The following is a 12,487-nucleotide window of genomic DNA, read 5'->3' on the forward strand; positions in this document are numbered from 1 at the left end:
AAATATCATCTTTGAACAACCAAAATAAAATAATGTTTCTGCGCATTAGTGGATCATTGTTTATCTGAAACAAGATACAGTAACTCTGAACTGCCTGTAGATTAGATTTCTGATCTGGACCACAGCTGTTCTTGCAGTTTGTGTTTTAGGACTGAATGGAATACGTGTACATTGCTGGAGCTTGTTTTTAAGCATCTTGTATTCAATAGCATCATTGCTGAGAATGCCTAACAGATTACTTGGATTATTCCAAGAGAAGCAACATCAAAGCTTAAGTCATTATCATTTCCCCATCCATTCTATTTGTAAACTGAAAACTTTTTATCATTGCTTTGTAGAAATTGCCCCAGAAATCCAAAAGTGTGGTAGGCACATAGAGAACTCACATTTTGGAATATCAGATTACCACACATTTTGCCAAATGCGTTCTGTATTAATTGAGCTATCATAAATCGATATTCTCCACCTCAAACTGAAAAAAACTCCTCAGTACAATTTAGTAAATGATGAATATTTTGGGTGAGCCAAGGTTGTGAATCTTAAGAAAACTCATGTTAAATTATTTCACTTAAAGATGACACCTGATATTGTTCGGAAATCTAAATATTTGGTGCAATACATGATGTATAATGGTGTAGTTTGATTAATATTAATCATTTTTATAAGTGACATTTCTCCATGAGCAGCCATCTATGGTTTGTACATAATTAAATGCATAATCCTTAAATCCCCAAGTGGCATAGAAGGGAAAAGTGGGTACATGGATGATAGAAAAATGGAGGGGTATGTGGAAGGAAAGGGTTAGATTGATCTTAGAGTAGGTTAAACAATTGGCACAAACTCGTTGCCAGAAGGGTCTGTAATGAACAGTAATGTTCTATGTTCTGTACTCTGGCTTCTAGTTCGACCTTCCGAAGTATCACTTAACACTTTTCCAGGCTGAATTCTATCCACCACTTCTCAGCATCCTACCAATGTCCCATTGTAACCTACAACAGCCTTCTACACTATCCACAACAGTACCAACCTTCATCTGCAAATTTGGTAACTCTTCCATTTCCTCAAACATCATTTAGAAAGGTCACAAAGAGTAAGGGTCCCAGAACAGATCTCTGCAGAACACCTCTAGTCACCAATCTCCAGGTAGAATATGCACCATCTGTCTTGTGTGGCCAAGCCAAGTCTGAATCCATGCAGCCAAGTTTCCCTGGAAACCCATGCCTCATGACTTCCTCTGAGTATACCATGGGGAACCTTATCAAACACCATACTAAAATCCATCTACTACTCTACCTTCAGCAATTTGTTTTGACACTTCCTTGAAGAATTCAATCGCATTTGTGAAGCACAACCTACCCCTCACAAAGCTATGCTGACTATCCCTAATCAGACTATGCTTCATCAAATACTTGTAAATCCTGTTTCTCAGGATCCTTTCTAATAGTTTGCCCACCACGTATGTAAGATTCATTGGTCTAATTCCCAGGATTAAGGAATAACATTTGCCACTCTCCGATCTTCTGGTACTACTCCTGTGGTTGGTGAGGACACAAAGGTCATTGCCAAAGGTTTAACAATCTCTTCCCTAATTTCCTGAAATAATCTGGCATTTATCCCTCTAGCCCCAGGGACTTACTGTACCTACTCTAATAATTATAAAAGGTTCCAGCACATCCTCTTTTTTACCATTAACATGTTCTAGCATAATAGCCTGTCTTCACATTCATCAAGGACCCTTTCACTAGCTGAATACTGATACAAAGTATTCATTAATGACCTTCCCTCCCTTCTCTGATTCCAGGCATGTGTTTCCTTTCATTTCTAATTGGTCCTACCCTCACTCTAGCCATCCTCCTGTTCTGCATAATCATGTAGAATGCCTTGCGGTTTCCCTTAATCTTCCTTGCCAAGGCCTTCTCACATTCCCTCCTAGCTCTCCTAAGTATCTACCTACTCAAACTCCGTCCTGGTTACCTTACCCAGAGCCCTGTCTGATCCTTGCTTCCTAGCTTTTAGTTTTTGCATACTTTTTATTTTCCTATTCCTCCCCCGTGATATTCATCGATTCTTTTAAATGGATCTTGTTGATGTTGTTATATTTCCACCTATTTTTCTATTTATTACTAAATACATTTTATAATCACTTTTGTAAAATAGCTTGCTTAAGACCATGACTGGAAGAAAAAGTATATTTGCACCCTCTGAAGCTAATTAGTGCCAACCTACTCTTGATCTGCATGTGCCCAGTAGGGACCATGGATTTAAATGAAACAAACCTTTGATGCACATAAATTTTGGTCAAGCACATTCTTGTTGTATTCCTTTCCTGTGAGCAGCATTGCCAAGGGGTCAGAATTTATTGATGTGTTGAGCTGCTGATTTGAAACAGCAATGCAGTTCTTCTGGTGAAAGTACTCCCACGAGAAGGAGCTGCTAATTTTGTACCCAAAAAACAATGAAAGAACGCCAGTATATTTCCAAGCCAGAATGGTGTGCATCTTAAAGTGCAAAAGGAAGGTGGTGGTGCTTAATTTTACCTTAAGCCCATGTCTGCAGTGACAATTTATTGAGTTGAAGTGATAGTGTTGGAGCAGCTTGGGTAAGTATTGTAGTGTGCTTTAGAAGTTACAGTGGCATGCAAAAATTTAGGCACCCCTGGTCAAAATTTCTGTTACTGTGAATAGCTGAGCAAGTAAAAGATGACCTGATTTCCAAAAGGCATAAAGTTAAAGATGACATATTTCTTTAATATTTTAAGCAAGATTACTTTTTTATTTCCATTATTTACAGTTTCAAAATAACAAAAAAGGAAAAGGGCCTGAAGCAAAAGTTTGGGCACCCTTTATGAAGTCAGTACTCAGTAACACCCCCTTTGGCAAGTATCACAGCTTGTGAATGCTTTCTGTAGCCAGCTAAGAGTCTTTCAATTCTTGTTTGGGGCATTTTCGCCCATTCTTCCTTGCAAAAAGCTTCTAGTTCTGTGAGATTCTTGGGCCATCTTGCATGCTCTTCTCTTTTGAGGTCTGTCCACAGATTTTCAATGATGTTTAGGTCAGACTGTGACGGGCCATGGCAAAACTAACAGCTTGCACCTCTTGAGATAGTCCATTGTGGATTTTGAGGTGTGTTTAGGATCATTATCCTGTTGTAGAAGCCATCCTCTTTTCATCTTCAGCTTTTTTTTTACATACTGTGTGATGTTTGCTTCCAGAATTTGCTAGTATTTAATTGAATTTATTCTTCCCTCTACCAGTGAAATGTTCCCCGTGCCACTGGCTGCAACACAAGCCCAAAGCATGATCGATCCACCCCCGTGCTTAACAGTTAGAGAAGTGTTCTTTTCATGAAATTCTGTACCCTTTTTTCTCCAAACTTACCTTTGATCATTGCGGCCGAGAAGTTCTATTTTAACTTCATCAGTCCACAGGACTTGTTTCCAAAATGCATCAGGCTTGTTTAGATGTTCCTTTGCAAACTTCTGACGCTGAATTTTGTGGTGAGGACACAGGAAAAGTTTTCTTCTGCTGACTCTTCCATGAAGATCATATTTGTGCAGGTGTTGCTGCACAGTAGAACAGTGCACTACCACTCCAGAATCTGCTAAATCTTCCTGAAGGTCTTTTGCAGTTAAACGGGAGTTTTGATTTGCCTTTCTAGCAATCCTACGAGTAGTTCTCTCAGAAAGTTTTCTTGGTCTTCCAAACCTCAACTTGACCTCCACCATTCCTGTTAACTGCCATTTCTTAATTACATTACGAACTGAGGAAACGGCTACCTGAAAATGCTTTGCTATCTTCTTATAGCCATCTCCTGCTTTGTGGACATCATTTATTTTAATTTTCAGAGTGCTGGGCAGCTGCTTAGAAGAGCCCATAGCTGCTGATTGTTGGGACAAGGTTTGAGGAGTTAGGGTATTTATAAAGCTTTGAAATTTGCATCACCCGGCCTTTCCTAACGATGACTGTGAACAAGCCATAGCCCTAACAGCTAATTAAGATCTGTGACCTTGGTAAAAGTTACCTGAGAGCTCAAATCTCTTGGGGTGCCCAAACTTTTGCATGGTGCTCCTTTCCCTTTTTCCACTAAAATTGTACAAAACAAAAATAATACACTAATCTTGCTTAAAATAGTGAAAAGAATGTTTCATTTAACTTTATGACTTTTGGAGATCAGTTCATCTTCTACTCATTTAACTATTCACAGTAACAGAAATTCTGACCGGGATGCCCACATTTTTGTATGCCACTGCACATGTGCAGCCAGTGTGCATTGGTACTCGAAGGAATGAAAGCTTATTCTTTGACAACCAATTAAGAGAGTGTTTTGACCTGTATGGTAATGAGTATTTTAAGTATTGTTGGATCTTTGTAAATGGAGAGTATGTCACCAAACTCAACCATCAGTTAGATATTGTAATGGTTATGAAGAATTAGATTGTGACATTAACAAAATGTTATGCCAAGGCTCTGAAATGTGATTATTCAGTCAAATCTGTCAAAATTAGAGAAATTTTCCTGTTGATTTTTGTGGCTATTCCTCCATTCAATGGCAATTTTTAAAAATAGTGTTTTTTTTTTAAAGTACTATATTTAATTCTTCCAGGAATTAGTCAGGGCCAATAATTATATGAGAATTAAATATTTGGAAAAATTTAATTCTTTGTGATAACTTCATTTATTGAGCCAGATCTGTGACAGTTATGAAAGGATTTTCACATTTCAAGCTTACTTTTTATGAAAAGAATTGCAGCGGATCAGTACATTAACTCCACTTAGATGCCCTAATGTTTTTCTTGACCTTTTCAATTGACCTATACTTAAGAGGATATTTCAAATTTCTGAATAGCCAGTTAATAATTTTTAAGTTTAATTTTACCTCTCAAAAAAGGGAATAGTTATTCTCTTATTCCAAGATTTCATAGACCAGCTTTTTATTCCTAGTATCCAATTTGTAAATGTATTTAATCTTAAATATTGTCCTGCTTTCTTTCCAGAATTTTAACCTGCAAGTAGTAGTACATGAGCAAACACGAGGAAATCTGCAGATGCTGGAAATTCAAACAACAACACACACAAAATGCTGGTAGAACACAGCAGGCTAGGCAGCATCTATAGGGAGAAGCGCTGTCGAAGTTTCGGGCCGAGACCCTTTGTCAGGACTAACCGAAAGGAAAAATAGTAAGAGATTTGAAAGTAGTGGGGGGAGGGGGAAATGCCCCCACTACTTTCAAATCTCTTACTATCTTTCCTTTCGGTTAGTCCTGACGAAGGGTCTCGGCCCGAAACGTCGACAGCGCTTCTCCCTATAGATGCTGCCTAGCCTGCTGTGTTCTACCAGCATTTTGAGTGTGTAGTAGTAGTATATGGTTATGTTTACAAAAATATCCTTGATAGCTCCAAACCAAATTTACGACACAAATATTTCTTCTTGGCCCAAATGGTCTGTGCTGAGTTTACGCTCTACAGGACCTCTCACACTAAATCTAGGAATACAATACTCCTAATGATAGCAAATTCTATGTTCTTACCATTAAGATAAAAGTTTCTTCTAAACGTCCTATTTATTGGTAAATGTTCTGTATTGATGTACTTTGTTCCCATTTCCCATTATGAACACAATGAAAACTCCTGAATTTCCTGCAGCATACTTTGCAGTATATTTACATATTATGCTTATTGCAACAGCTTGTATTTGTACATGGACAAGAAGGAGGATGTTCCGTATATGACCCTTGAGAGTGCCTGCTGTTCAGACAGAATATAAGTAATGTGATTTTTACCTTTTGTTTTCTCTGTAATCTAGAAAGCAACTGTCTTAGCCTTCATTGACACAGACTCCACTACTTGCTGATAAGACCAAGGAATCTCAATCCTTTGGAAAAGAAATTCCACTTATCTGTTTAATCACTCCTTGTAAAATAATTCTCATTTTGGGATTCAACCTGGTAAATCTTCTCTGAGGTATTTTAAATGCACTTATAATCCTACTTAACATAAGATATGCATAATATTCCAGCCATAATTTACTTCCACAAGGGCAACAAGACATCTCTTGTCAACTAACTTGCAATGAAGGCCAACAATTACTTGCTGTACCTGCATGCTCACAATGTGTTTAATGTATAAGGACACTTGTCCCTTTGTACAGCAGTATTCTGTAAATTATAGCTGTTAGTATTACATATTCACTCTGTTTACCCAGCTTGTGATCACTTCAGTGCTATTTTTTTGTCTAGAATGTAGGGTGGTAGATTGTCAAAGTGAAACTGACAAACTATTTTGCATAAATGTTGGAAAGTGAATGAAAAAGTACCATTTTTAAAGATGGGAGATCTGTCTGTAGCAAGTGCCATTTTAAATTGCTCACGGATAATAACAGCAATTATTTGTATTTTGCTTATTGGATGTTGACTGTCCATGTAAATGTAAACATTAGGAAACAGTTATTGGTTTTGAATATTTGCTTTTGCATTGGTTAAAGTAACTAGTATTTTCATCTTCAGTTCAAGATTTTTAAAAGGATATTGTAAGAATCTAGATGAAAATATGTGTGTAACTAAAACAATATTAGTGGAAAAATGAGAATAAAAATACATTATCTGAGGTTATCAAATGTTTCAACAAGTATTAAAACAACCACTGGTAAAGTTCATAACACTGCACGTTGTAGTATATGGTTCTTTTAAAAAAAACACTGGAATTATTTGGTTTAAGCAGAGTTTCCCAAGGGCTTGAAAGAAAGCCAAATTTGAGTTCAGTTGCTTTATAATTGTTCACTAGTGATATTTCTGTATACTGACCGGATCTCCCAAGGACTATCAGTATTTGCATGGCTTTTCCAGAAAGAACAACTTAAAAACATTTGTAACTAAATTTAAATCTATGTTAACATTCATTGTGTGTTTTTCTTCATCAAAATAAAAAGACATATCCTCTTTGGGATTTGTAAGAAAACTAAATTCTACTTTCCAGTTCTTTTTATTTTTCATAGGATAAAGGATTATACAGGCTGAGCATCCTTGTCTAAAAATCCAAAGTTTTTTGAGGACTGTCATGTCACAAATGGAAAATTCAACAAGGAAGGGTCCAGGCAATGCGCAGGTCTCTGTGCACCACAGATGGTTCTGAGAAGTGACCTCACGTATGTAATGAAAAGAAGTTAATGAAAAATAGAAAAACTGCATAAAGGGAAAAAAAAGATTTTGGTGTGTATTGAAAGAGTGGATTCGTCAGCATCAGAGTGAACATATGCTGCCCTACAGTATGCTGATCATGAAACAAGCAAACATCTATCACGCCAAACTGAAAATTAAAGATAATTGTGAATATTCAGCAGGCTGGTTTGCAGAAGTTTAAGAAAAGGCAAGGCCTTGAATTTTTAAAGATTTCTGGTGATAGTGTCTGCTCATTACAAAGCAGCAGAGAAATTCATTGATAAGCTTGATGAAAATATAACACTGGCTGCATATTTGTGATGAACAAGTACAAGACTAAGATTACTTACCAGAAGCACACAAATTAAGATTCAGGAATGATGCTGATGCCAAACAGTCACTAGTTGCCCACCTGGGTGGCTGAGGTAGTGGTAGCTATTAAAAATATTGTGTAAAATGACCTTAAGGGTATGTGTATAAGCTTTTGATGTAAATGGATTTTGTGTTTAGACTTGAGTCCCATTCCCAAGCAAATATTCCAAAATCGGAAACATTTCAGGCCCCAAGCATTTCCGATATGGCAACACACACAAAATGCTGGAGGAACTCAACAGGCCAGGCAGCATCTATGGAAAAGAGTAAACAGTCAACGTTCCAGGCCGAAACTCAGGTCCTGATGAAGGGTCTTGGTTTGAAATGTTGACTATTTACTCTTTTCAGTAAATGCTGCTGGGGCTACTGAGTTCCTCCAGTATTTTGTGTGTGTTGCTTGGATATCTAACATCTGCAGATGTTCTTGACTTTGTGCTATTTCAGATATGGGGTGCTTAACTCGTACTCATCCTGGTAATACAATCTAACCTGGCATATTGTATGGGAATAAAAACATCCAAAGTTCTGTAAAATTGAGGACTTTGACTTGAGAAGTATCAAAAATTAAATCCAGCATTTAATGCATTATTATCCCACACACAATCCTTAGCTCCTACCAATATCTTGCTTCCTCTCACTTGATTTTTATTCCACCAGGACAACATGGAACCAGTCTTACTACCTGCTGTAAAAGAGAGCAAAAGTTCTAATTTTCAGATATGAGGTGAGGGCAAGTGGCCTGATATCAAATCTCAACTCATTAAACAGGATTTCCAGCAGAAAGCACCATTGCTGGAGACAAAGCTGAGACAAAGGAAAATTGTTGTGATCCAATTATGTTAGCTCCCCCACCTCCCTGCAAGCTGACAGTGGTTGTAGAGAATTTTGACATGCAAAGATATTACCATTGCTGAAACCTCCACTATAAACTAGCAGTGGCACACACAATTATCTAAAACTCTTCAGAAGTGGAGTAGAAACAAATTTTTCCTCAACTACAAGGAAGAAAAAATTGAAGCAGTCCTACACATATGCAAACACGAGGAAATCTGCAGATGCTGGAATTTCAAGCAACACACACAAAATGCTGGTGGAATGCAGCAGGCCAGGCAGTATCTATAGGGAGAAGCGCTGTCGACGTTTCAGGCTGAGGCCCTTCGTCAGGACTAACTGAAAGGAAAGATAGTAAGAGATTTGAAAGTAGAAGGGGGAGGGGAAAATGCGAAATGATAGGAGAAGAACGGAGGGGGTGGGTGAAGCTGAGAGCCAGACAGGTGATTGGTAAAAGGGATACTGAGTTAGAGAAGGGAAAGGGTCATGGGACCGGAGGCCGAGGGAGTAAGAAAGGGGGAGGGGAGCACCAGAGGGAGATGGAGAACAGGCAGAGAGAGGAGAAAAAAACTAAATATATCAGGGATGGGGTAAGAAGGGAAGGGGCATTAACGGAAGTTAGAGAAGTCAATGTTCATGCCATCAGGTTGGAGGCTACCCAGCCGGTATATAAGGTGGTGTTCCTCCAACCTGAGTGTGGCTTCATCTTGACAGTACAGGAGGCCATGGATAGACATAACAGAATGGGAATGGGACGTGGAATTAAAATGTGTGGCCACTGGGAGATCCTGCTTTCTCTGGTGGACAGAGCATAGGTGTTCAGCGAAACGGTCTCCTAGTCTGCGTCGGGTCTCACCAATATATAAAAGGCCACACCAGGAGCACCGGACGCAGTATACCTATCAGCCAACTCACAGGTGAAGTGTCGCCTCACCTGGAAGGACTGTCTGGGGCCCTGAATGGTGGTGAGGGAGGAAGTGTAAGGGCAGGTGTAGCACTTGTTCCGCTTACAAGGATAAGTGCCAGGAGGGAGATCGGTGGGAAAGGATGGGGGGGGGATGAATGAACAAGGGAGACATATGCAAATTCTTTTTCGGACAAGACTTTAAAACTAAATTTGTATTTAATTAAACTCAGTATTTACTTCAAACAATAATGCAAGCTGTATAGTACTCTGGATGAATGATATCCCTTGGACTGTTGAAATATATTATTGCACTTGTAGATGCAATTATGTATGCATTGCTTTGAACAATCACAAATAACGCATGCTTCTATTTAATATTTTAAAACTAGACCTTCACAGAGGTTTGAGCAATGTTGAACAGTAAGCTTTACTGATTTTCCCATCCTAATGTTTTTAATCTAGTGTTCAAAAGTAGTTTGTTCAGATGTCTAGTATCTGATAAAGCCGATAGATAAGTGGTACCAAACTGTTCTGAATCAATTTCTGTTAAACCCTCAAAATGTTAAGTCAATTAAATGGATTAACTAAATGAATATTGGCAGTTTACACCAGGGGGCAGTAGAGTATGCTAGCTATTCCCCAATCTATTAACATACAACTACAGCCACTGCATAGCATCTCCAGATATTAAAATATGTGACCCTTAAGTTCTAAGCAAATATATAAGCAAATAAAATTCAAAATATCATGATTGCTCTCAATCACAAATGAAAAAATCTGCAGATGCTGGAAACCAAGCAACACACACAAAATGCCAGCAGGCCAGGCCCATTGCTTTCCTCCAGCACTGTGTGTGTGTTGCTAAGATTGAACTCAACACAGAATTAAATAGACAATCTAGGAAAGCTGAAAAGTTGCAGAGACTTGGGATTAAAACGATTTGATCAATTCATTTTACTAAAGTTAGCAAAATATAATTCTCTTTAATTTTTACTTAAATCAAAATGAGAATACTGAAAACAACATAAAACACTGGATACATTCACTTCCTCAGGTAGCATCTGTAGAGAGAAAATTGGGTCTTCAACATCATTTTCTTTGTTTTTTGTTCATTGGTGCTGCAAAATCTGCCGTGCAGTTCCATCATTTTTCACTTTTATTGCCAGTTTTCTGAATCAGTGGTTCTTTCATGTTTAAGTTATGAGAATACTGAATTTCATGTTTTCATAGAGATACAGCATGGAAACATATCTGTTCAACTCATAAATATGAACCATACAGTGCCTATAAAATGTATTCACCTCCCTTGGAAATGTTGATGTTTTATTGTTCTACAACATTAAATCACAATGGATTTAATTGGCTTTTTTGACACTGATCGACAGAAAAACACTCTTTCCTGTCAATGTGAAAACAGGTCTCTACAAAGTGATCTAAATTAATTACAGATATAAAACACAAAATAATTGATTACATAAGTATTCACCCCTTTGAAGTCACTAGTAAATGCACCTTTGGCAGCAATTACAGCCTTGAGTCTGTGTGGATAGGTCTCCATCAGCTTTGCACATCTGGACACTGCAATTTTTCCCCATTCTTCTTTACAAAAATGCTCAAGCTCTGTCGGATAACATGGGGATCATGAGTGAACAGCCCTTTTCAAGTGCAGCCACAAATTCTCAATTGAATAGAGGTTTGGAGTGTGACTTGGCCACCCCAGGACATTAACTGTTGTTTTTAAGTCATTCCTGTGTAGCTTTGGCTTTATGTTTGGGGTCATTGTCTTGCTGGAAAACAAATCTCCCAAGTCGCAGTTCTCTTGCAGACTGCATCCGGTTTTCCTCCATGATTTCCCTGTATTTTGCTGTATTCATTTTACCCCCTACCTTCACAATCCTTCTAGGGCCTGCTGCAGTGAAGCATCCCCACAGCATGATGCAACCACCACTATGCTTTATGGAAAGGATGGTGTGGTTTTGATGTTGTGTGGTGTTCATCTTACGCCAAACATAACATTTAGTGTAATGGCCAAAAAGCTTAAATTTGGTTTCATCAGACCAGAGAACCTTTTTCTAGCTGAATTCAGAGTTTCCCACATGCATTTCTGGCAAACTATAGCTGAGATTTCATGTTATCTTTTTTCAACAGTTTTCTCTTTGCGACTCTCCCAAAAAGCTATGTCTGGTGAAGCATCTGGGCAACAGGTGTTGTATGCACAGTCTCTCCCATCTCAGCTAGTGAAGCTTGTAACTCCTCCAGAGTTGTCATAAGTCTCTTGGAGGCCTCCCTCACTAGTCCCCTTCTTGCACTGTCACTCAGTTTTTGAGGATGGCCTCTAGGCAAATTTACAGCTGTGTCATATTCTTTGCATTTCTTGATGATTGAATTAACTGTACTCCAAGGGATATTCAGTGACTTGGAAATGTTCTTGTATTTCTCTCCTGACTTGTCTGTTTCAATAACATTTTCATGGATTTATTGAGTGTTCTTTGCCAGGACACTGACTCACCAGTATTTGGACCTTTCAGGTGTATCTTTACTACAATCAACTGAAACACCCTGACTGTACACAGGTCTCCAAAAACAACTCCATTTAACTAATTATGTGACTTCTAAAACTGTTTGCATCAGTGATGATTTGGTGTGCCATATTAAGGGGGGGGGGTGAATATGTCATCAATTATTTTGTTTTATATTTGTAATTAGATCACTTTGTAGAGATCTGTATTCACTTTGACACAAAAGAGTCTTCCTGTTGATCAGTGTCAAAAAAGCCAAATTAAATCCACTATGATTCAATGATATAAAACATAAGGTTAGGAGCAGAATTCGGCTCTGCCATTTCATCAAGGCTGATCCATTTTCCCTGTCGGTCCCAGTCTCCTACCTTCTCACCATATCTCTTCATGCCCTGATTGTTCAAGAATCAATTAACCTCTGCCTTAAATAAACCCAAAGACTTGGCCTGTGGCATTGAATTCCACAGATTCACCACTCTCCGGCTAAAGAAATTCCTTCTCATCTCCGTTCTAAAGGACACCTCTCTCTTCTGAAGCATTTCAATCATGAACCCGTCCAATGTCAGTACATCCTTTCTCAGACTGCTCACAATACTCCAAAGTGAGGCATCAGTCTGTGAACTTTCTCAGATGATGATCTTATTAAGGATAGAGAAATGATCAATGCCTACTGAAAGACACAAAGACTTCAAGCATGGTACTGTC

Source organism: Hemitrygon akajei, chromosome 17 (genome assembly GCF_048418815.1).
Source record: "Hemitrygon akajei chromosome 17, sHemAka1.3, whole genome shotgun sequence".
Lineage (NCBI taxonomy): Eukaryota > Metazoa > Chordata > Chondrichthyes > Myliobatiformes > Dasyatidae > Hemitrygon > Hemitrygon akajei.